Source organism: Cygnus atratus, chromosome 4 (assembly GCF_013377495.2).
Source record: "Cygnus atratus isolate AKBS03 ecotype Queensland, Australia chromosome 4, CAtr_DNAZoo_HiC_assembly, whole genome shotgun sequence".
Taxonomy (NCBI): Eukaryota; Metazoa; Chordata; class Aves; order Anseriformes; family Anatidae; genus Cygnus; species Cygnus atratus.
Window position 1 is genome coordinate 67,552,429 of NC_066365.1, and position 22,750 is coordinate 67,575,178.

The following is a 22,750-nucleotide window of genomic DNA, read 5'->3' on the forward strand; positions in this document are numbered from 1 at the left end:
GTTTATAAGGAATCACCAAAACCTTTGTAGCATATGACAAAGCAGAAAAATACTGGAAAATATACACAATGCAGTCTCGTAAATGATGATATTTTGATATTCAGTTAGAAGTGTAATATGGGATTGGCAGATGCTGTGGAATACTTGAAAACACTTGATTTCTGATTGATCCTACCAGAAATAGTGACCCAGTGAGTAAATGTATCTCAACTAGTGATATGGTAAATGACAAGCTCTTAATGCCAGGACTGATTCTTAACTTGATATTGATATAATAGATGTATTAACTGTCCAACCTGCAGGGAGAGCTGGCTTTATAATGAATGTCTAATACAGGCAAGGATGCATTACTGGTATACATTGGCATTAATGACTATTTTCACAGCATGGAAAGTTACAGGCAACGCTTTGCTCAGGGATGGTTTTAACTGCTGTGGAACTGGGAAAAATAAAGTACAGCCCTAGTTCAAGTGGTTATGATGCATGCTGAAGTCACTAAGATAGTACTTGATAAAGATCTATGGAAAAGACATGTGCAACCACAATTTACAAAACACCACAGCTGGCTCACTGAATTTCAATAACATTGGAGTGCCTGATTCCTTTAAATTCTATTGAAATCCACAGTACACAGTCTAACAGCGTTACAATACAATGCATTTCCAAATTGTGTCAAATTGAAATTCAAACATGGCTGGCTGCACCACTACATATTAATAGAGCAAAACTCTCATATCCCTAATCCTCCCTGACGCTACTGGTTTACATTCTTCTCTCTAGCATCTCATTATGCATGTTCCCACTACCCTTATAAATTTTCATTGATGTCTCTTCTCCCTTACTTAAAATGAAAACATCTGGATTAAAGCACCTAAATTCACCCTGTCGGTTTTGCATATAGTCAATAGTTTTTAAAGCAGAGCTCCCAGCTTCTCTGCATTTTCAAACCTTCATCATTAAGAAAACCCAAACTCCCAGTGGATCATTTGACTGTTTCCAGTCATATTCCTTTGAATGATTTGTGCTGGAATGTAAATATAATCATTCTGATTTGGTATCTGTTAGCAAGCTGCAGACCACAAATAGAGTTGCATGGCTACATAGCCTACATCTTTTATTAGCAACAAATTAAACTGAATTGAGTCTCAACCTGAGCAAGCATTTCTTGCCAGGTCTGAGGCAGGCAGTTGTTTCTTGAGCTCCTGTGCTCAGCCTCTGACGCTAGAAATGTCGGTGGGTCTTAGCCCAGCTTAGCACTGAAAATTTCGTCCAACTGCAAGACCAGTTCCACCACAGAGGTTTTTTTGTTTTGTTTTGTTTTTGACACCAATGGGTTATCATTCCTATATCTCTCCTTGGTGTGTTGACACCAAAACCATCTTTCTAATGTTCTTTCTGCCTCATCCTTTACTGAGACATCCTCCTCAGCAGGGCATCTACAGGACACTACCAGAGCAAACAAGCTGTGTCACAAACAATTAGATGGAAATTATCTCAGAAACACTAAGAAACACGGGCACTACTTGTGGTATAAAAGCTTAATAGAAACAAACACGGGAAAATTCCTTTCTAACCACAGAGAAGACTGGAGCCATCCTTTAAATCCATAAGGAAAACTATGCACGCCAAGCACTCTTATCAAAAAAGGCATTACCTTTCTCCTCCATCACCCTACAAAGAAAGTCTATATGCTGAAGGAGGCATGTCAGCCAAAATCTAATTAATAATAGATGTTACCCAAAGGTTTGTGATAGAATTTTTTTGGTATAGTCTCACAAGGCCCAAACGTACCCTGGCTGTGCTTGGGAAAGGGACAGTTACCTTCTCTCTCCATCACTCTTCCTCAACAGCTTTCTACAGCAGCTTGATATTTCACAATCTCAAAGCAGCTCCTATTACTTAGGGCTCCTATATACCCCAGGAGAGTATGATGTAGAGGAGTTGCTCAGAGTGGAGCCACAGCAAATTTAGCCACATTGTGCAAGAAATAGGTATGTACTTTCGCAACAAAAAAGTGCTTTTTGTTCCCTGTGTGGAACAGTGGCCCTGTTTTCTGGTAACCTTCCACATTGTTTGGACACATGGCTGTGAGATGTGCCTTGGCTGCTGTTTCCCAGCTGCAGCAGGCCTTGAAATAGTATTTACTGAAATTATAATTCAAGTAGAGAAGAGAAGCAGGATTGTAATCAAAATGACTTCAAGTCTAGTATATTGCTAGCCTTCTCATCTAGAAACAAGTGCTATCCGTCATTGATGGCTGTAAAACTTTTCCTAGTATACAGCAGTCTTTATTGTCCCTACCAGTAAAGAAATTATTTTTCCTCAAGCTTTCTGTTTTGTCTTCAGACTAGGAAGAATCTTTGGGGCACTTATTTATTTATTTTCTGATTCAAAATGGGAGATGAGACACTAACCTATCAAAAACCCATTAACTAGCTATTTTCAATGCCAAAAACTGTTCCTATAATGTTCTTCATCTGCCACAATGACTTTTAAAGACCTCAAATATGCTGATGTGGATTTTGTGTAGTTTGTGACTGCACTATTTTTCTTTATATAACCATAGCCTCTAGCTGACATACTCACCTTTTTATAAACCGAAATAAGTGTCCACCTGAATTGAGGGTTTCTGTTCAGACCTATGAGGAGAGCTGCAAGAGCAATGTTAAGGAGGCCATAACTATTTCTTCTGCCATTTATGTTCTGTTAGCACTCCATATGTTGGCATCATGCAAAAACCTATGCAAAGTCCTTACTTCCCCTGCTCAGACCAGAGCTGTGACACCATTTGTCTTTACAAGTCATCTCTTTGAACAAAACATGGGAAAGCAGGACCTGAACCACCAATAGCTTCAGACCCGAGGAGAGATCTACAAGTACCTTGGTTAGACCTCTTTTATGCATGAACACTGACCTTGGAATAAATATGGGGAGACCCCATTACCTCCTGCTGGGTTTATCATATGGTTAGTAAGTAGACAGGGCCTTTGTCACAGATTTCTCATCAAAAATGATAATAATTATAATAAAATAAAATAAACATTAAAATTAAAGTTAAAAAAATAATAATAAGCCAAGCTGCAGGATCAAAAGTTCAGCAAACTGCTTGGCCAAGGCGGGGTAAAAGAAAAATTAAGAACAACACCAGAATAATAATCTACGTTAAAGGTTATTCTAGAGCAAAGTTTGGAAAGCTTTAGAGAACAGAACTTGAGAAGAACACCAAATGTCCCGCTCCTTCTCCTACTTCTCTCTCCAGCTATGTGAAAGCAGGCACTAGATAATACTGCAGAGTCTCTTTGCACACAACTGTTTTACCAGGGACATTTGGAATCACTATTTTTCATGTCTCTGATATTTTATTTTCAATTATTATTTATCTCCAGTCCCTGGATTATTCCAACTGTTAGAAAGCCCAATTCCAGGGCTTATTCTGCAGTAGCCATTTAAAGTTAGTGGAACCTGCACAAACAACAGAGGAGCTAAATCCTTTCACTAGCTTGAACAGAAAAGCCAGTATCTTCTCTAAGAAGCTCCAAAGACTGTAATCCCAGAGCTCTTAGATAATGTTTTTTAAAGGACTGTTTTATTCCAGATGCTGAGCTACCTATCACAGAGGAATAAAGTCGCTGATATACAAGGGGACAGTCTGCTATGAGCTGCAGACACATGTTGCCACATGCAAGTGGCAGACATGAAAGGATATTATCTTCCTCTATGTTTGTTGCAGTTGAATAAAGAAAATAAAGAGTTGGATTTAACGTTAAGAAAAGATACATAAAAATAATTGATTCATAGAATATCCCAGGTGGTAAGAGACCCACAAGGATCATTGAGTCCAACTCCTGACAAAGCCACAATGCTGAACTCTTCAGAATGAAATGCCAAACAACATCATCCGTGCTCCTCCCCAGGCCTGGATTCAACTCCTACGTTTTTTATTTTCACTGTTATTAAGGATCAAGCTGTAGTTGGAGAAAAGTGGCCGCCTTCAAAGTGCCAATAATCCTGTGTTAAGTCTTGGTGTGTTAGTTGCCCAAGCATTTGCATACACGTCAAAAGTCCCTTTTCATGTTCACCAGAAATGTTAATAAAGAGTGTTTCTAATAATTTCAAAACTTTTGGAAATATCTCTAAAAAGTCACAAAATAGGTATCTTCCTACAGACACTTCTGGTTTCAACTGATTACAGCCAGAAAAAAAAAAAAAAAAAAAAAGAGCAGAAATGTTCTGATTAAGTCATGTTATAAAATGTCAGAGAAGTAGCATTTACAGAGATGAGAAGTAATTAAATGTTCAAGTAAAACAATCAAATGTAGGAAAATGTGCTCTGAAAGTCAAAGGCCATAGGGTCAGCAGAGAAAAATTGGAAAAAAGGAACAAAGGTGACTGTAAGTTAGCAAGAAATAGAGAATTTGGGGGACTCTTAGGTGTAAAGAACTGATTAGTCTCCTTCATAAAAAGAATAAATGGAGGAGAAAATAGAATAGAAATACAATTGCCAGAATGAAAATGAGAAAGATGTGAAGTTGACAAGATGTAGAAAAGAGATTTAGAGACCAAAATAGAAAAATTGAAATAAGGTGTTTTGATCTTATTTCTCTGTAAGAACAATAAAGTTAGCTGCTATAACTGTAAATAACAAAGAAGGATGCTTATCCTTCTTATCAGCTATAATCCAGATGTCTCCATAACAGTTTTTAAGGTTGTTGCCATCAAACTAACAAATGTTGATAGTTTTAGCAAATTAATAATTTCATGTTTATAGGCAACTAAAGGTATTTATTCACATTTGTTTTAGAGTATGCTGGAAAAAGCAGATAATACTTTTGTTGATAAATTCAGGTTGATAGGGTTCCTTTGCTAGCAAAGAGATTAACTTTCATTCAGGTCTCAGCATATGGAGCATTATGTCAATAGCTACCACTTCATGGCCAAAAGAAAACAGAATGTATGGATTTTAAATTCAAAAAATCTTCATTTTCATGCATATTTCTCCAATACAGTAGGGGATATGAAACATTCACATTGGTGTAAAGTTTTACTCTTTATGAAAGGAAAACTGAACCTGTAGATGAATTGCATGTATCAAAGATGAGTTAAATGAAATCCAGTCTGCTAAAATTGTTGCCTTATGTATTAAGGAGATGAGAAAAGTTAGAAATTAAAATAAGTTCTTAAAATATTGATAAGCCTGGAGTTGCTGTGACAAAGATTCTTTGCTTTTCCTTTAATTTTATATGACAGTTTCTCACATCTCACTGGTTCTGTTTGTTTGGAAATATATTCAAGTCTTACAAAGACTTTTGAAAAGGCATAATGAGTTTTGTGATTTGCATAAAGAAAATTGTATATAGAAATGTCTGTTCCACTCTTTTTAAGGTAATAGAAAAAGGTTTCTACTCAGCTGCATTTCTTCTTTCCATTCTCTGTGAAGGATGAAGGATTCCCTTTGATCACTCCACATCAACCTCTTTCAATCCTTGCTCACTTCACATTCAAATGCTACAGTTATATCTGTTCTCTCCCATAGCAATATTGGATTTCATTTTCTTAATGCTGACATTGGTTAGAAAACCTTGTAGATCTGTAACTGCTGAAGTTAACAAGGAGCACGTCTCATCCTTTCCCTCCAGCCTGTGTCAAACTGGAGAGATGGCAGGAACACCTTCAGTAGTAAGACTTCCTTCATAACAATACCTGGGTGAATTATACCACTAAAAGTTCTAGCAAGACAGACACAGACACAGACACAGACACAGATTTCTAGGTTGGAAGAGACCTCAAGATCATCGAGTCCAACCTCCGACCTAACACTAAGCACTCCACTAAACCATATCACTAAGCTCTACATCTAAACGTCTTTTAAAGACCTCCAGGGATGGTGACTCAACCACCTCCCTGGGCAGCCCGTTCCAATGCTTAATAACCCTTTCGGTAAAGAAGTACTTCCTAACATCCAACCTAAAACTCCCCTGTCGCAACTTTCGCCCATTCCCCCTCGTCCTGTCACCAGGCACGTGGGAGAACAGACCAACCCCCACCTCACTACAGCCTCCTTTAAGGTAACTGTAGAGAGCGATAAGGTCTCCCCTGAGCCTCCTCTTCTCCAGGCTGAACAAGCCCAGCTCCCTCAGCCGCTCCTCATAAGACTTGTTCTCCAGACCCCTCACCAGCTTGGTCGCCCTTCTCTGGACTCGCTCGAGCACGTCCATGTCCTTCCTGTAGCGAGGGGCCCAAAACTGAACACAGTACTCAAGGTGCAGCCTCACCAGAGCTGAGTACAGGGGCACAATCACTTCCCTAGACCTGCTGGCCACACTGCTTCTTATACAGGCCAGGATGCTGTTGGCCTTCTTGGCCACCTGAGCACACTGCTGGCTCATATTCAGCCGACTATCAACCAATACTCCCAGGTCCTTCTCTGCCAGGCAGCTTTCCAGCCACTCATCTCCCAGCCTGTAGCTCTGCTTGGGGTTGTTGCGCCCCAGGTGCAGGACCCGGCACTTGGCCTTGTTGAACTTCATACAGTTGACCTCAGCCCATCGGTCCAGCCTATCCAGATCCTCCTGCAGAGCCTTCCTGCCCTCGAGCAGATAAGATAAGACAGATAAGACAGTTCCCTCTAATCTGTTTGCACAGTATGTGGAGCAGGAAAATATTTTCTTTGCCATTTGAATGTTATTCTAGTGAAATTTGAGTATTTTACAAAAAAACTTGTTGCCTACCCTTAACTGAGGCCACGAAGTAGAAAGATGTGAGCATGGGAAGTGAGCTGAGGTGTGGAGTGACATTCACACCAGTAACCTCATTGAATTTCCTCCTAATCTAATTTGCTGCAATTTGACTGGTTCCTCCTGTGAGCAGCAAGGGTGTTTTCTGGCTCAGAGGGGGAGCAAGCTGCATAACGTGGAGGGCAACCTGGTTCAACTGACTAATCATTTCATTTATTTGTGAGTCAGGGACTCCAGCTTTTGAGTTCCAGCTCTGGCACTGAACCTCCTTAAGGAGAATGACCAACACTGTCAGAGCACAGAAACCACACTCCTACAATGCTCCAGGCTAAGAGAGAGGGAAATGGGCCCTACAGCCTTTTGTGGACAACACCTAAGCAGATCAAGCATGCGGATGAAAGAAAGGTAGACTCATTCTCCTCCATTTCCATGGGAAGCAGTGTGTTTAAGGCATTAGAGACAGTGATGACTATAAATAAAAAGGCTTCCTTTCTCCACCTTCAGTAGTTAGTCTGACACCCAGAGCTCCATGACTTCAGTCTTAGCCAGGGAAAATTTCCTGGCTAGAGAGGTGCGATCAGTCTTTTCCTTTCTCTACAGCGAATTTTCAAAGCAGAATTATGTTCTTGTGATACAAAAATATTTAAAACACGTGTAACAGTGTCTATAGAATAATAAACATACCACCTATGTGATTAAAGGTTTTTCATTCAACTTCACCCCACGTTGCCCAGGTACATTCTATGATGATGTCCAGGAGATCATGCTTAACTTGGCATAAATCATTTTGATTTATCCTGAGCCAATGCTGTTTGTCAAGATCTACTATTGTCAATAAAGGGCAAGCAATCTTTCAATTCTTTTTTTTTCTTTTTTTTTCTTTATGAAATGTTCTGTGTGTTGTTACAAATGGTACCCAGAGCAAAACAAAAAATATGGTTCTGTTGGGCTAAAAGAGGCTGTGACAGGAAAGGCTTTTTTAATCCTTTCACTAAGGCTGTGCTCTTGTCTTAGTGTTGTCATGTGTCCATGCTTCCTTTTAAGTTGCTTTTTATTTTACAGGTAGATAAAAGTGAGTTGTAAATTTCTAAAATCACAGGAGAGATCTTGCTCACAAGGATGTTAGTAAATTCTCACTAAATGTTCTGCACCAAACATAAGTCAATCAAATATCATAACAATCTGTGTGGTCTTTTACAGGTATTGCTATTAGCACTGATTGTATAGCAAGATGGAAAGCATGACAAGTGCTAACTCCTCTTGTGTGGTTGTCAGGACATAGCAACATGACATTTTGCAATTCCAAACAGAAATATGGGAAAAAAATCTTGGTGTTAGGAGGCCTCTTGAAAAGTACTTAACTTTCTAAATTGCATTGGGCTCCATGTGAAGACAATACAAATGTGAAGACAAGAATAATTTCTGCACAGAAGTGAAGAAAATAACACTTTGCAGCAAAGCTGCAGACTCCCTGAAGTAATCTTTAGTGCATTTTGGTTGCACCAAAGAAAAGAGATCAGCTGGGACCATCTCTTAAACCATGCTTTAGTGCAATTCAACCATGATGTCAACATCTGCCTACCACTTTTACTGAAGAGTAAGAACAGTCAGAAAGTCATAGAACATTATCTGCATTTGGTATTATTATTTGGTATTATTTACTGCTCTGCCCCAATAAATACATCTGTCACCCCAGGGCTTCTGGATGACCAGCAGCACTAAGGACCCTGTCCACATCTGGCTCTCTAAATGCAGCTGCTCACTGACTGACTACAGATGTTCTTTAAGAGTTTTTTTCCAGTCTTACCTCTTCCAGAGGTGATACTGACTCAGGTTTTCCCAGCCACATAGCACAATCTACTGCCACTTTTCATGCAGTTCACTTGTTCAGGGCTTTAAAGGTTGCCTACTATTGTGTATTGGCAATCAAACAGCATTTAGTAGTGTTTAATTTTTAAGCATTTTCAGTTTAACAAACAGAAGCTATAACTTTTTCTAAATTGATCGGCTTCTTATGTGCTGTATCGTGGATTCACCACTTAGGTATCATATAGCAGCTACCACTGACTCACTGCAGTGATGAGTACTCTAAGGATAAAGAGCAAGTACTTCAGAGGTGCAATCTCAGCCTAACGTAGGCCTTAAGTCAGATGAATTGAGCCCTGGAAGGATGGTCTGGGTACCATAAAGAAAAACTGTCACCAGTTCAGCTATTGGAATGTCTGCCCCTATTGCAAATTTAGAGGATGAATCAGCCCAGGTCATAGAGCTGTGAGGTTGGACATTAACACTAAAACACTACAACTCTCTTGTATATGTTTTTATTAGTCCTTTGTTGGACTTCAGTCTTCTTCCTCGTTAATGTAGTATCTGAGTGCTAATTGCACAAGCTCTCAGGCTCTCCATTACTGTGATTGCATAGTTATAATAACTGAATTTCTTAATTTTCAGATTTTCAAACAATTATTTTACCTTACCATTAGATTCCTCTATCAGTAAAATCTTAAGAGCTCATTAAGATAGTTACAGCACAGTTCTGTGGAGGAGAAAAAAGAACATGTGATATTAAAAATAATAAATTAAAGAAGAAAACAACATGTATTTTTTCAAGAGTCCTTTCCCTAGAACTATTTTGCTTTCTGATTTCCTGGCTCTTGTGGCCTGGTAACTCTTCCCAGAATGTCATGTAAGGAAGTTGTTCTTTGTGCGTGACTGAGCTTTACAAGAACTATTTTGTCTCTGGCAACTGCTGGCTCCATGTGAGTATCTCCCCATTTCCTTGTACCCCTGCTGAGGAGCTGATGATGTCTATCAGTGCTGAAATGCACAAAGCATTCCTCCACCCTGGTATGCCCAAATAATGGAAGCTTGTGCCTGAGGGTTCTCTAATGCCACTCCACTAGGCAGCAGTTTGTTGCATCTCAGTGTATTTAATAAGAGGAAAGCTGAATTTTGTTCCTTAATATCATCCAAGGGATGGAGAACCTTGTCACAGAGAGTAGGCTTTTCTTTCTTTGAAGGAGGAATAGACACTCCTGGTTTATGCTATAATATTATGTTAAGGTGTTATGGTTTGTGTTATGGTGCTATGGTTTATGTTATGGTGCTATGGTTTCCCACCTCTGTTTGACTGAAAGCTGGAGTGATGAACATTGGTCTTGCAAAATGCTTTAAAAACTATTTCCTCTTTCAAAAAGAAGTAGTTATCATAGTCCCTTATCCCCATGCAGTCTTTGTAATGAGAAACATTTTTTGCAGAAAATGCTGTGAATGTTTGGCAGGTTTACACACATTTGTCTTAACAGCTTTCTTGAAATCCACACAGAAAGAAAACGTTATTTCAAACCACAGTTTCAGCCTATGTGTCTCTCAAAGGTTGTCCTCCATTAAAAAGCTACCAATTCTCATTAACATGAAATTTTAAAGGGTGAAAGCAATGACTGTAACCACACCAAACAACCTACTTAAAACAATCAAGTCAGCCATCTATCGCCTGCATTAGTTTTCTAGCATGCCTAAACTGCAACTGCAGTGGCATAAAGAAATAAGCCAGTACAAGTCAGGGTTTATTTTATAGCATATTTTTAAAGTAATTGGTCACTTTGAAAGTATGGCTCCAGCATTGTATTGCAGTAGTTGGTGATCATTTCAAATCTTTGCGGATTTTAGTATCTGTAGCCACAGCCCTGCAACTGAAATGTTTCTTTCTGCTTTAGAAAAATATAGTGCACTAAACCAAATGCTGGGTACGTCTTATCTGCTGCAGCCAAATAGAATCACATTCAGCCTGGTGAGACTCATGATCTTTTATTTGCATGTAGAAATAAAAAATTAATCATGACAAATATTGGTTATGTGTTTCTTCTCTGTCCATAAGCATGTGCATGTGTGTATATATGTGTATATATATATGTGTGTGTGAATGTTGTCTGGGAAAAGAGACTGGTACTACTAAGCCCTTGAAATAACCTATTTATTCAAATCCTTAATTACAGATTTAGGTGCCTTCAACAATTCCAAATTTGGAAGCAATGTCTCAGATGTCTGGGTATCATCCTATAAGTAATTACATTCATCCTCAATCCACTATCAAAAAGGAGCAGCACCTCTTTACACTTCCACCCTGGCTTTCCCTCTGGGGTGAAGTACTTCAAGTACTAATGGTTTTATTTAGAACTGGGGATACTGCCTCCATCTCCCCCCCTTCCCTGCTCTAAAATTTCCCCAGTATCTGAAGCTGGCATGCTATCTGCTGAAAGCCTTTTGAACTTATTATTCATTATCTCACTTAGCATTTTGCACATTTAAGCCTTTGACCCAGGTAGTGACTGGCATTTTGTCCTTTCCTGTCTTCAGCAGGCTGTGCTTTCTCCCGTTCCTATTCTATCCACTTAATGCCACAGGTAGTTTTCCCCTGTTCCACTTTATGCTTTTCCCCATTTTAATCTTCCTCTATTTTAGCTCACCAGGTCTCTCTTGTCAGCAAGGTTTCTATTTTTCATGCATACAGGCACACCAGAGGAGGTCTAATTAGAAATGTCACCTATAATCTTGATTTCAATTTCAAGTATTTTATGAATTCTTCCAAAATTTGGAATGCCACATTCTGCTCTGTTTGCTAACATAAATCTTATTTTCATGTTAGCAGTAATTCCAGATCTACACTGGTGTAAAAGAAATACATTTTTGCACTTAAACTATATTTGCTAGGGATTCTTGTTTATTTAAGCAGTGATGTGGGAGAATAGAAGCTCTAACTGAAAAATAATGCATGAATTCATGTATTTATGATAATGCATAAGAGCCGTAGCAAATATCATGAATATTTTTTGCTAAGAATACTAACAGCTACACATACAAAAGGGCTGGTTTCAAAAACAGCATGAGCAAAAGAAGGAAAATTATAAAAAAATAAAAAAAATAAAAAAAAGTAACAATCTGTTCAAGAAGCCATAGGAATCAGGTCTTGACTGAAACTTATTTTCCCAAAAGCCAGCTTCCTGTCTTTGTCACCCCAGCTCTCCCTCATGTGGATTGATTTAAATTTCATCCGTACACACCAGAGGGAGTTTTTACTGTTTCAGCTCTTCCTCCTGCCATGATTCAGTCTCTATTTTCTTTTGAAGCTGAAACTATTGCTGAATTATTGTGACAGCCATGCCACTACATGGCTCCAACATTGTAGTATCCTGGTGATTAAGTTAGGGATAGAAATTTCAAAACAGACTTTAAAATGAGTACTGTTTTTACATATAGATTATCAGAACATTTTTATAAAAATGGCTGGGGTGTGGTTAAATATTCAAAATCCTACCACACCATATGTTTCCATGGTAGGTGTGATCTGAGAGTGCCCAAACTCAGAATCACCAAATTCTGTTCTCTCAGGCCCTGCTTAATGTGTGTACGTTGGGTCTGTGGTGAGAAGCTGGAATTTATTCTCAGTCCCTGTGACTATTACTTGTATGGACCAGAAAGACTCTGCTTGCTTCTGCTTTGTCCAAGACGATGTCCCTTTGTGTTTCTTACAATGTTGCATATATATCTCCATACACTAGGAGGCTCACAAAACAAATCAGTCAAACAGCCTTTCACAGTAAATATGATCCCCCACAAAACTTGCTTAAATCCTTCCTGAAACAGCTGTAAATCACACAAAAGGAAAAAGAGGTACAATTCAGATTAGAACAAGGCTGTCTGCTTTCATACTTGAAAAAAAAATTACAGGAATCTATGGGATGTGTATCATCTAAGAGACAGTTGAGTCCATTGTGGCAGTTCTTAGGCTTGACTTCATTTTATCACCAATAGAAGCTCAGCCAAATATTTATATATTTGGATTTAACCAATCCATGTCACTTAAGCCTGTATTTTGATTATGTGGAAGTTTAAGAAAAAGCAGTATAAGAAGCAAGCTGTGTTTTAAACTCTTAGCTGCTTTGCAAAATATTTGGCATTCTTTCTGTAGTCCAAACTCCTAACTCATGTCTGAACATAATAATCTCAGCTTTCATTTGGGGAACAAAACATAAGTTTCCAAGTTCTTGTGGTTTAGGAAGATAAGTGGAAAATGTACAGCCTAAAGGCTTCCATACCAGAAAAACAAATTCAAAAATCTCAGAGGTGATCTGCTTTAAGATCTCGTTATTTATAACCTGTTCTTGTACCATCTTTGGCCTCTGACTTTTTGTAAGCATACGGCTGTAAATACCTCTCTTCCCATACAGACTTTTAGCAGGGATCCAGAATCACAGAATCACAGAATCACACAGAATCGTCTAGGTTGGAAGAGACCTCCAAGATCATCTAGTCCAACCTCCAACCTAACACTAACAAGTCCTCCACTAAACCATATCACTAAGGGCTACATCTAAACGTCTTTTAAAGACCTCCAGGGATGGCGACTCAACCACCTCCCTGGGCAGCCCATTCCAATGCCTAACAACCCTTTCGGTAAAGAAGTACTTCCTAATATCCAATCTAAACCTCCCCTGGCGCAACTTTAACCCATTTCCCCTCGTCCTGTCACCAGGCACGTGGGAGAACAGACCAACCCCCACCTCTCTACAGCCTCCTTTAAGGTACCTGTAGAGAGCGATGAGGTCTCCCCTGAGCCTCCTCTTCTCCAGGCTAAACAACCCCAGCTCCCTCAGCCGCTCCTCATAAGACTTGTTCTCCAGACCCCTCACCAGCTTCGTTGCCCTTCTCTGGACTCTCTCGAGCACCTCCATGTCCTTCTTGTAGCGAGGGGCCCAAAACTGAACACAGTACTCAAGGTGCAGCCTCACCAGAGCTGAGTACAGGGGGACAATCACCTCCTTAGACCTGCTGGCCACACTGCTTCTTATACAGGCCAGGATGCTGTTGGCCTTCTTGGCCACCTGAGCACACTGCTGGCTCATATTCAGCCGACTATCAACCAATACTCCCAGGTCCTTCTCTGCCAGGCAGCTTTCCAGCCACTCATCTCCCAGCCTGTAGCTCTGCTTGGGGTTGTTGCGCCCCAGGTGCAGGACCCGGCACTTGGCCTTGTTGAACTTCATGCAGTTGACCTCAGCCCATCGGTCCAGCCTATCCAGATCTTCCTGCAGAGCCTTCTTTCCCTCGAGCAGATCGACACACGCACCTAACTTGGTGTCATCTGCAAACTTACTGAGGGTGCACTCAATCCCCTCATCCAGGTCATCGATAAAGATATTAAAGAGGACCGGCCCCAGCACTGAGCCCTGGGGGATGCCACTAGTAACTGGCCTCCAACTGGATTTGGCTCCATTCACCACAACTCTTTGGGCCCGGCCATCCAGCCAGTTTTTAACCCAACAAAGCGTACGCCAGTCCAAGCCACGAGCAGCCAGTTTCTCGAGGAGAATGTTGTGGGAAACGGTGTCAAAAGCCTTACTGAAGTCAAGGTAGACCACATCCACAGCCTTCCCCTCATACACCAAGCGCGTCACTTGGTCATAGAAGGAGATCAGGTTCGTCAAGCAGGACCTACCTTTCATAAACCCATGCTGACTGGGCCTGATCGCCTGGTTGCCCTGCAAGTGCCGCGTGATGACATTCAAGATAATCTGCTCCATGAGCTTCCCTGGCACCGAGGTCAAACTAACAGGCCTGTAGTTCCCCGGGTCTACCCTCTGGCCCTTCTTGTAGATGGGCGTCACGTTTGCTAGCCGTCAGTCAACTGGAACCTCCCCTGATAGCCAGGACTGCCGATAAATAATGGAAAGCGGCTTGGCCAGCTCCTCCGCCAGTTTGCTCAGTACCCCCGGGTGGATCCCATCCGGCCCCATCGACTTGCGTACATCCAAGTGTCATAGCAGGTCGCCAACCATTTCTTCATGGATAGTGAGGGCCACATCCTGCTCCCCATCCCCTTCCACCAGCTCAGGGTGATCCAGGCCCAGTGCTTCTTTTCCTAATTTTTTTCTGATCTTATAACTGTTGAATAACTACACTGTAAAACTGGCCTGTACAGTACCTTTAGGAATGTTTCTTTAACATCTGCTTATTACAAGGCATTTTTATATTCCATTGATGAAATGTGATCTAGCTGGCATTTATCATTGATGAAAAAATAACACTGCAAATAAAACACTTAAATAAGATGCTTTATACTTTTCCCTAATCTCAGTGATAATTTTTGTTCTGAAAAACAGAAATCATAATAATTTTAATGCAAATGAAGTTACCTCTTTCCTTCTCCATTGCTGCTCAGTCAAATAAAGTGGCAAAGGAAATTACTGCAATTCCCTGAACTTGTTTGGTTATGCACAGAAACTTCTGAATACATATCGTGCAAGGCAGTAATTACCTTCCTAACTTATTTACTTCTTCCATTGGGGCTGTAGCTTTTGAGCCACCCTAATTTGGCAGGAATTCTGTATATTAATCTATTATGAGACGCATAATGTCCTGAGCTATTCCACCTGTTCATAGTTCAATTTGAAGATTAACCATGGACACATCCAGGGTTAGAGCATGGCCTTACTAGTGTAGAAATAAAGATGCTCTATAAACCACTGTGAAAAATCTCTCAACAAAACATAAGAAAATTAAAACAGAGATTTCTTCCAGAGGTATTTGAAGTGAAAAACAATGTGAAAACATCAAAGGGTGGAGGAAAACTGCCTGTATATTATACAGATCTCAAATAGGGATTGTAGTCAGTGAATGGACTTTGGATATCCACACTCTCAGTCTCTTAAAAACTGAAACACTTTAAGGTGGATATTTCCAAGGCAGAAAATAAGATGTCTGTTGTGACCAGCCATGAAATCGGGGCAGGAAGGGCAGCAGAGGATAAGAAGCAAAAGTCGCTGGGCCACTGCCACCCACCTGTGTACTGAGAACAGATTCTCCCAAGACCATATAATGCTGAAAGAGTTGTACAACAGTCAGGCCAGAAATGTAATGTAACCAAGTTTCACTGCATTAGTGATACTTTAATAATAAGGACTGATAATTTTTCTCAGTTCTGTTCTGTCAGACTTTTTTGCATACATGGGCTCATATTAAACAGAGATTATGTCTTCAAAACACACACATAAAATAAATACCTCCAGGCAGTAAAAAAAAAAAATGTTAATAGTAATTCCAGATTTGGAAACATTTACTTGTGTTCTCCACAAACACCTACATTTACTTTCTACTGCAAATGTCAAATTTGTTGTTGATTCAAAATTTGGACTTGGGAAGAAAGAAGCATTTATCTTTAAATAAAGGCAGCTATAATTACACCATCAAGATTTCATAGACTAGTCCAGCAATGTCTCTCTCCTATATTCATTATAATTCAAAAAGCTGTAGGTGAATTTTAGTACATTAGTGTCACAGAATCACAGAATCACCTAGGTTGGAAGAGACCTCCAAGATCACTTAGTCCAACCTCTGACCTAACACTAACAAGTCCTCCACTAAACCACATCACTAAGCTCGACGTCTAAAAGTCTTTTAAAGACCTCCAGGGATGGTGATTCAACCACTTCCCTGGGCAGCCCATTCTAATGCCTAACAGCCCTTTCAGTAAAGTTTTTCCTAATATCCAGTCTAAACCTCCCCTGTCGCAACTTTAGCCCATTCCCCCCCCCAAAAAAAAAGAAGCACTCACACAACCCCTGAGAATTGGCAACAGAGTTGTTTGTTGCCTGGACATCTTGCAGGTAAGCCTGCAGTACGTCCTTGGTGTTTGGTGGCTCCAAGATAATGCTTGCAATGGAGCCTGAGCAACGAGCAGGGGGCTCGCCAGGTACTCCTGCGATGCTGTTGGTGCTCTTGGATGGCAGAGCGAAAAGACATGCCACAGTAGTCCCAGGTCTGTTCTGGCGGAGGTGGATCCAATTCCACCGGTTCCTCCACATCTGGTGGATCCAGCTTCATGTGTTCCATGGTGTTTGGCAGAAAGATAAGCCAGTCCTTGCCCAGGACTGCCCAAACGGGATGCCCTCCATCCAAATGTTTTCAGGCCAGGGTGCCAAACCAGGGGGTTGTCTAGTTCCACATCTAGGTCCCATGCCACTGTCAGCTTGATTTTCATGCATGGGTCCGACGCTGCCATCTGGTTTACGGCCATTACTGGGTCCCGCACTGTGTTGTGAACTATAGGCATGCCTCTGCTCCACGCTTGGAGCCTGACGTTTCTGCCTTTGCCCCACGTCACCATTGCACCTACAGGAAGGCCGAGGCCCCCTGTCGCTGTGTGTTTGAGGGGACGGCCACTTCCCCACATCGTTGCGGTACCAATGGTACTGCTTAAAAGTGTCTGTGGGCTGGGTGCCAGAGGTCCCTTGGGCACTGGTGTCTAGTGCCGCCAGCGCTATCCCTCCGCCCATGACACATCTCCTTCTGTTCAGGTGCCTTCCTTCTTGGTGCTTCACTGGACTGCATGGCTGTCCTCTCACACCAAGAAAGCCTGCAGCTTGCCTTGCTGCTTCTAGTCTTCTTCCTGCTGCACAAGCTGGCTGTCAGAGGACATAGTAGCTGAGAGAGTGGTGGGCCAGCTGCAGGGGGTCCTGTTTTATAGGGCCTGGAGCAAAGGTGGGACAGTGGTGGCCACTGTGACCTCAGCAAGCCTCTGTGACGGAGTAGTCCATGCGTGGCCAAAGGTGGCTATGTTGGGAGCAGCCTGGAAGATGCTCTCACGTGGACAAGGAGGAGGATTGAGGGGGGGCTGAGGGCCCCTTTTCTGGGGCTGGCTCCCCCGGGCCATTTGGCTTGCCAGAGAGAAAGGCTGCCCCTTGGCCACAGAGACTGCCCTGCACCTCTCATCCTGTGCCCTGGGTTTATTTTTAACACTGGTTTTTAGGTAATTTCATTCTATTCTTTACGGGAAAGAACAGAAGTAAGGTGCATCTTCAGCTCTTATTCCCATGTGTGCTTTGTGCTCTGAGTGAAGAATTTCTTCCTCACATCACATCTAATCTAAATCTCCCCTCCATTTGTTTAAAGCCATTATTCCTTGTTCCATGGCTATACTCCCTGATAGAGTCCCTCTCCAGCTTTCTTCTAGGCCACTTTTATGGGTAAGGTTAAGTGGCAAAAATACAGGACCTAGCAAATTGCAGCCTTATCTACCTTGTTCCATATGACTTTTTCCAGCTCAGGCTCTAGATCAGTGTAACACAGAATCATTACTGCTGGAAAAGAACTTCAAGACCATCTGGTCCAACCACCCCCCTACCACCAATGTCACCCACTAAACCATGTCCCTAAGCACCACGTACAACCTTTCCTTGAATACGCCCAGGGACGGTGACGCCACCACTTCCCTGGGCAACCCGTTCCAATGCCTGGCTGCTTTTTCTGAGAAGAAATGTCTCCTACTTGTTTTAATTGTTGAAGGGCAGTGCTTACGCTGAGTCAGGGACTTTTCATCTTCTCACACGCTGCCCTGCAAGTGGGCAGGCTGGGGGTGCAGCAGGAGCTGGGAGGGGACAGAAACAGGACAGCTGAACTCAACTGGCCAAAGGAGTATTCCATACCATATGGCGTCATGCTGGACAATTAATGTGGGGTGGCTGGCTGGGGGACAGGAGGGGTACCAGCTGCTCGGGGATAGGCTGGGCATCTGCCTCTTTTTTCATTTTTTACAGGACAACCACAGGCTCGTTGTTTTCTTTTGTGCTTAAACTATTGGGTTTATTGAACTATCTAGAAAAGGGAGGCAAAGAAAATCAGACTTAAAGGCTCACTGATGTATAAAAGGTTACAACCCAAAAACTATGAAGTGATGAAATGCTATATGATCATATGAATATTTTAAACGTAACTTATTACTTAGCAATTTACTTAGTTACTTTGCTCCCATTACAAATGGCCTAGATAATTTCATTATGAAACTGTCCTGTTCTTTTATAATTTAGTTCTAGACATATATTAGCTGCTAAACTGATATGAATGAAAATGTCATGATAAAGCATTTGGGCACTAAGCTGAAGTCCAGTGATATCAGTGAAAATACCACTTGGGAATAGAAGTGAAGAATCAGAAACAGGAGATAGAGCCATGCCCTTGAGATTTATAGAACTCAGTCAAAAAAGGAGTTATGATCTTTAGTTCATCACAGTTGATAACTTCTTAGGTTTATATTTTCAAAAAAAAAAAAAAAAGAACATGCTGGAGCTTACTGTTTGCTTGTTTGTTTGTTTTGTGTGTGTGCGTGTTTTGGTTTGTTTTGTTGTTGTTGTTCAGGCCAATTTAAGAGATCCTGAAGAAATGGAAATGGGTTTTCCAAAGAGTGACACTTCCTGTGTTTTGAAAATCATTTCCACTTAGCACATTGAAAGTTTGGTATCATTGATTTCTGAAAACCTTTTTCCAGACAGGATAATTTCTACTAAGTACAAAAACAGATGATCTGAATAAACTAGCCTCAGGAAAACAAGTGGAAGTATCAGAAGATGGGCTTTAGGATTTCACAGTCTGGATGAATACAAGTCTACACTGGCGAAAAACTGGTTGGATAGTTTCTCAGAGGGTAGCAGTTAATGGGATGTACAGTGCTTGAAGGTCGATAACCTGCAGAGTACCACAGGGATCTATCCTGGGACCTATCCTGTTTAACTTCTTTAGCAGTGATGTGGAGGAGGTGCTGCAGTACAGTCTTGTCAAACTTGTGGTTGACACCAAACTGGGGAAACAGTCAATAATTTCAAGGGCAGTGCCATCATTGAGAGGGTCCTAGATCAGCTGGAGAAATGAAGCAACAGGAACATTCTGAAATTCAATGGAGAGAGATGTAAACTACTGTCCCTGGGAAGGAGAAGTCGCCTGTGGCGATACAGGTTGGGCACAGTAGGGCTGTCCGGGAGCAGCCCTGCTTTGAAGGCCTTGGAGGCCTGGATGAGCAGCAAGCAGAGCATGAGCCTGTAGTGTGCCCCGGCAGTAAAGGTACCAACAGCACCTGGGTTGTGTCAACAGGAGTAGAACTGGTGGATGGTGCGAAGTGAGCACAAAGTGGAGCAAAAGTAGATGGAGCCAGAGGATGTTCAGCCTAGAGAAGGGGCTCTGGGGAGACCTCATTGTGGCCTTTCAATATTTAAAGAGGTCTTATAAAAAGGTTGGAGAAGGACTCTTTACTTGGATAGATAATGAAAGGACAAGAGGGAATGGTCTTAAATGTAAAGAGGATAGATTTAGACTAGACATTAGGAGGAAATTCTTCACTGTAAGGATAGTAAGGCACAGGAATAGGTTGCCCGGAGAGGCTGTGGATGCCCCATCCTTGGAGGTGTTCATGGCCAGGCTGGGTGGCGCCTCAGCCAACCTGCTCTAAAGGGGGGCATCCCTGCCTATGGCAGGGGAATTGGTGTTAGATGATCTTTAAGGTCCCTTCCAATCCAAGTCATTATGTGATTCTATGATTTATTTGTTTTGCCTTGTGTAACATGTATATGATATAAAGTGCTTTTACCTCTTGCCTTCCTGTTTCGAATGGATTTATCCTGTTGCACCTAACCAACTTTTATGCCTTTTGTACCTTCCAAAGAATGTTGTTGTTCCTTTAACAGTTTATTACACTCTGAGATGTTTCAAAATAGCATGTATTTCCCCACCAGGTCTGTGATTTTTCACTTGGTGAGACAAATCTCCATGTTACAATGGCTATTTAATTATAATGGATGGCAACTGATCAATGTCTATATTTACCGGCAGTGAATGAAAATGTTTCTATTAATTTGCTACTGTGTGCTCTGCCATTGCCACTGATGCATGCAAATAGCTCTGATAAAAATACAGAGAAACAATCTCAGTGTATGGAGGGGATTTCACCAGGACAGGAAAAATGTGCCATGTGACCATGATTTTTGTTTTAACAAAAAGCAAAGCAGATGAGTATGTGGTACTCACCTAGCAATATTTTACTCTTAGTGTTGCTGTTTAATTTCAAATGTGTTCACATGGATCTGAACACTGCGGACTATTCCTACCACCACGCCCACTCCACTTAAATAGGCTGCCTACAGCTTAGAACGGCAGCTTTTTCCACCCTCCCTGTGGGAGTGCAGATAATTTCACAAGAAGCACCACGGCAGTGAATTGGGTCTTCACTGAAGGGCTTGCAGATCACCATTGGCCCTAATGGTAGTTAGGAAAATGTCAACTGCACAGCCGGCAAATACTATGTTTGCCCCTACAGCTAAAGCAAGAAATTTCTATTACTTGTATCTCAGGCACAGGAATCTCAAACACTAGACAAATAATATCTGTTCTAATAGAGTCACAAAGAGGGTTTTTTTCTTGTATTTGTACACTTGAGATGCAGACATTCTTTTCTATACAAGAAAAGAATGTATTATGAATCTATCTATCTATCTGTTAAGAATCTATTATGTATATAATTTAAGCCTTTTTCTAGTCAATCACTATTCTTTTCTAGGTAACAATGTTGGGCTTTTGTGTATGCAATGATAAAATTGTATTATACATCCGCAAACTTCTATCCCCTTTCTGACTCATCTTCATCCCTTAACATCAGTTTACCTCGTATCAGTTTACTAATTTTTTTCAAGGCATGTCCAGCACACTGCTAGAACTTAAGGGACATAATTTGAACTTATTAGTATGGCAGGTGAAAGAGGATTCCTATGTATATTTTCTGGTAATATATAGAACCAATACAGTCCAACCAATAATTCCAGTGCAGGCTGCAAACACAATAAGGAAGCACTCTAGATTCATTATCCAGGTTACCAGTCACTAGATCCAGCTCCATCTCTAATTGTTCATGTAGGGGAAAAAAAAAAAAAAAAAAAAAAAAAAAAAAACGCTATTTTGAAGCTATTTTGTTAAAAAGCTGTATTGTTAAGCACTGAATATATGCTTCTATCTCTAATAATGTAGGCATCTGAAATCTGAATGACACAGAGCTGTAACAAGTTTATCTGTATGTGTTGTTTTTGTTGTGTTTTTTTTTTTCTTAATGTTGTTCTCTAAAATTACATCTTATTTCTTAACGCATTAAGGAAAGAATATTCTAAATATGTGCTTAGCATGGAAGATTCAAAACAGAGCCTCAGCTTCTCCTCCTCTAGTGACTTGCCTTGTTCTTGGTTTCATATACAAGAGAGAGAGGCTCTCAGGGAGGGAGAGCAACTTCAAACTGCCACTTTCAATGTCATTCTACTTATACATTAGTGGATTTTCACTCTGTCACTTCTCAGCCTTCCTGAAGGTAAGCAAATCCTATTTGTTTCCAGTTTTCTTCAGAGACCATGTTTTCTAGCTTCACAACCTTTGTCACTGCTCTTAATCATATCCTTCCCAAGCCATGCTGCTTCAAACTAAATACAGCGCTCTCACTAGGGCTCAATAAAGCACAAGCATTTCTTTATTTGTACCACATGATACTTTATCAAGTAACATGTTTCCTTAGTTCCCAACAAGCTGGCTTTATTGATTCATGTCTGCTGTGTGGGCCATTCTCTATGATGGATCCTTTTCATGAGGACAATTTTGCTAGCTATTCTAGCTCTGTAATGGACTATTCCTGAACAAGTGCAGGGCTTCATCTTCATCAAATTACATCCTGCTCTTCAGTGTGCCAAGATCAGCCTAAATTCTAGCCAAGCCCTCCAGAGAATCCTGCAAAATGAGTAAGCATAACCTCCATACCATCACTCAGTCCATAGTAAACATACCCAACAGCATCACAGCCAGGACAGGTCTCTGAAGGTCCCCCAAAACACAGCCATGCACTGTCCAGTGCACAGTTCCTATCTACTTCTTTGACATCCTCAGCCACTTTTTGTAACTCTTAAAGATCTTTTCATTACAATTTTTTTTATCTTAGAAATGCACAATTTGGGTGCTTGTTTTTGTTTTCCCCAGTTTCCACAGAGGAAACAGTAGGACAGCAATCAGTTTGGTGCTTGTGGCATACAGATGAAAAAATAGTGTATGTTTTAAATAGAAGAAATTGAATAGGAATTCTTGTTATTGTTTCTTGCAAATAACTCTAGGGAAATTCATTTTAAATTTTCAAGTTTCAATATCTATTCCTGAAAGAAAGAAAAAAA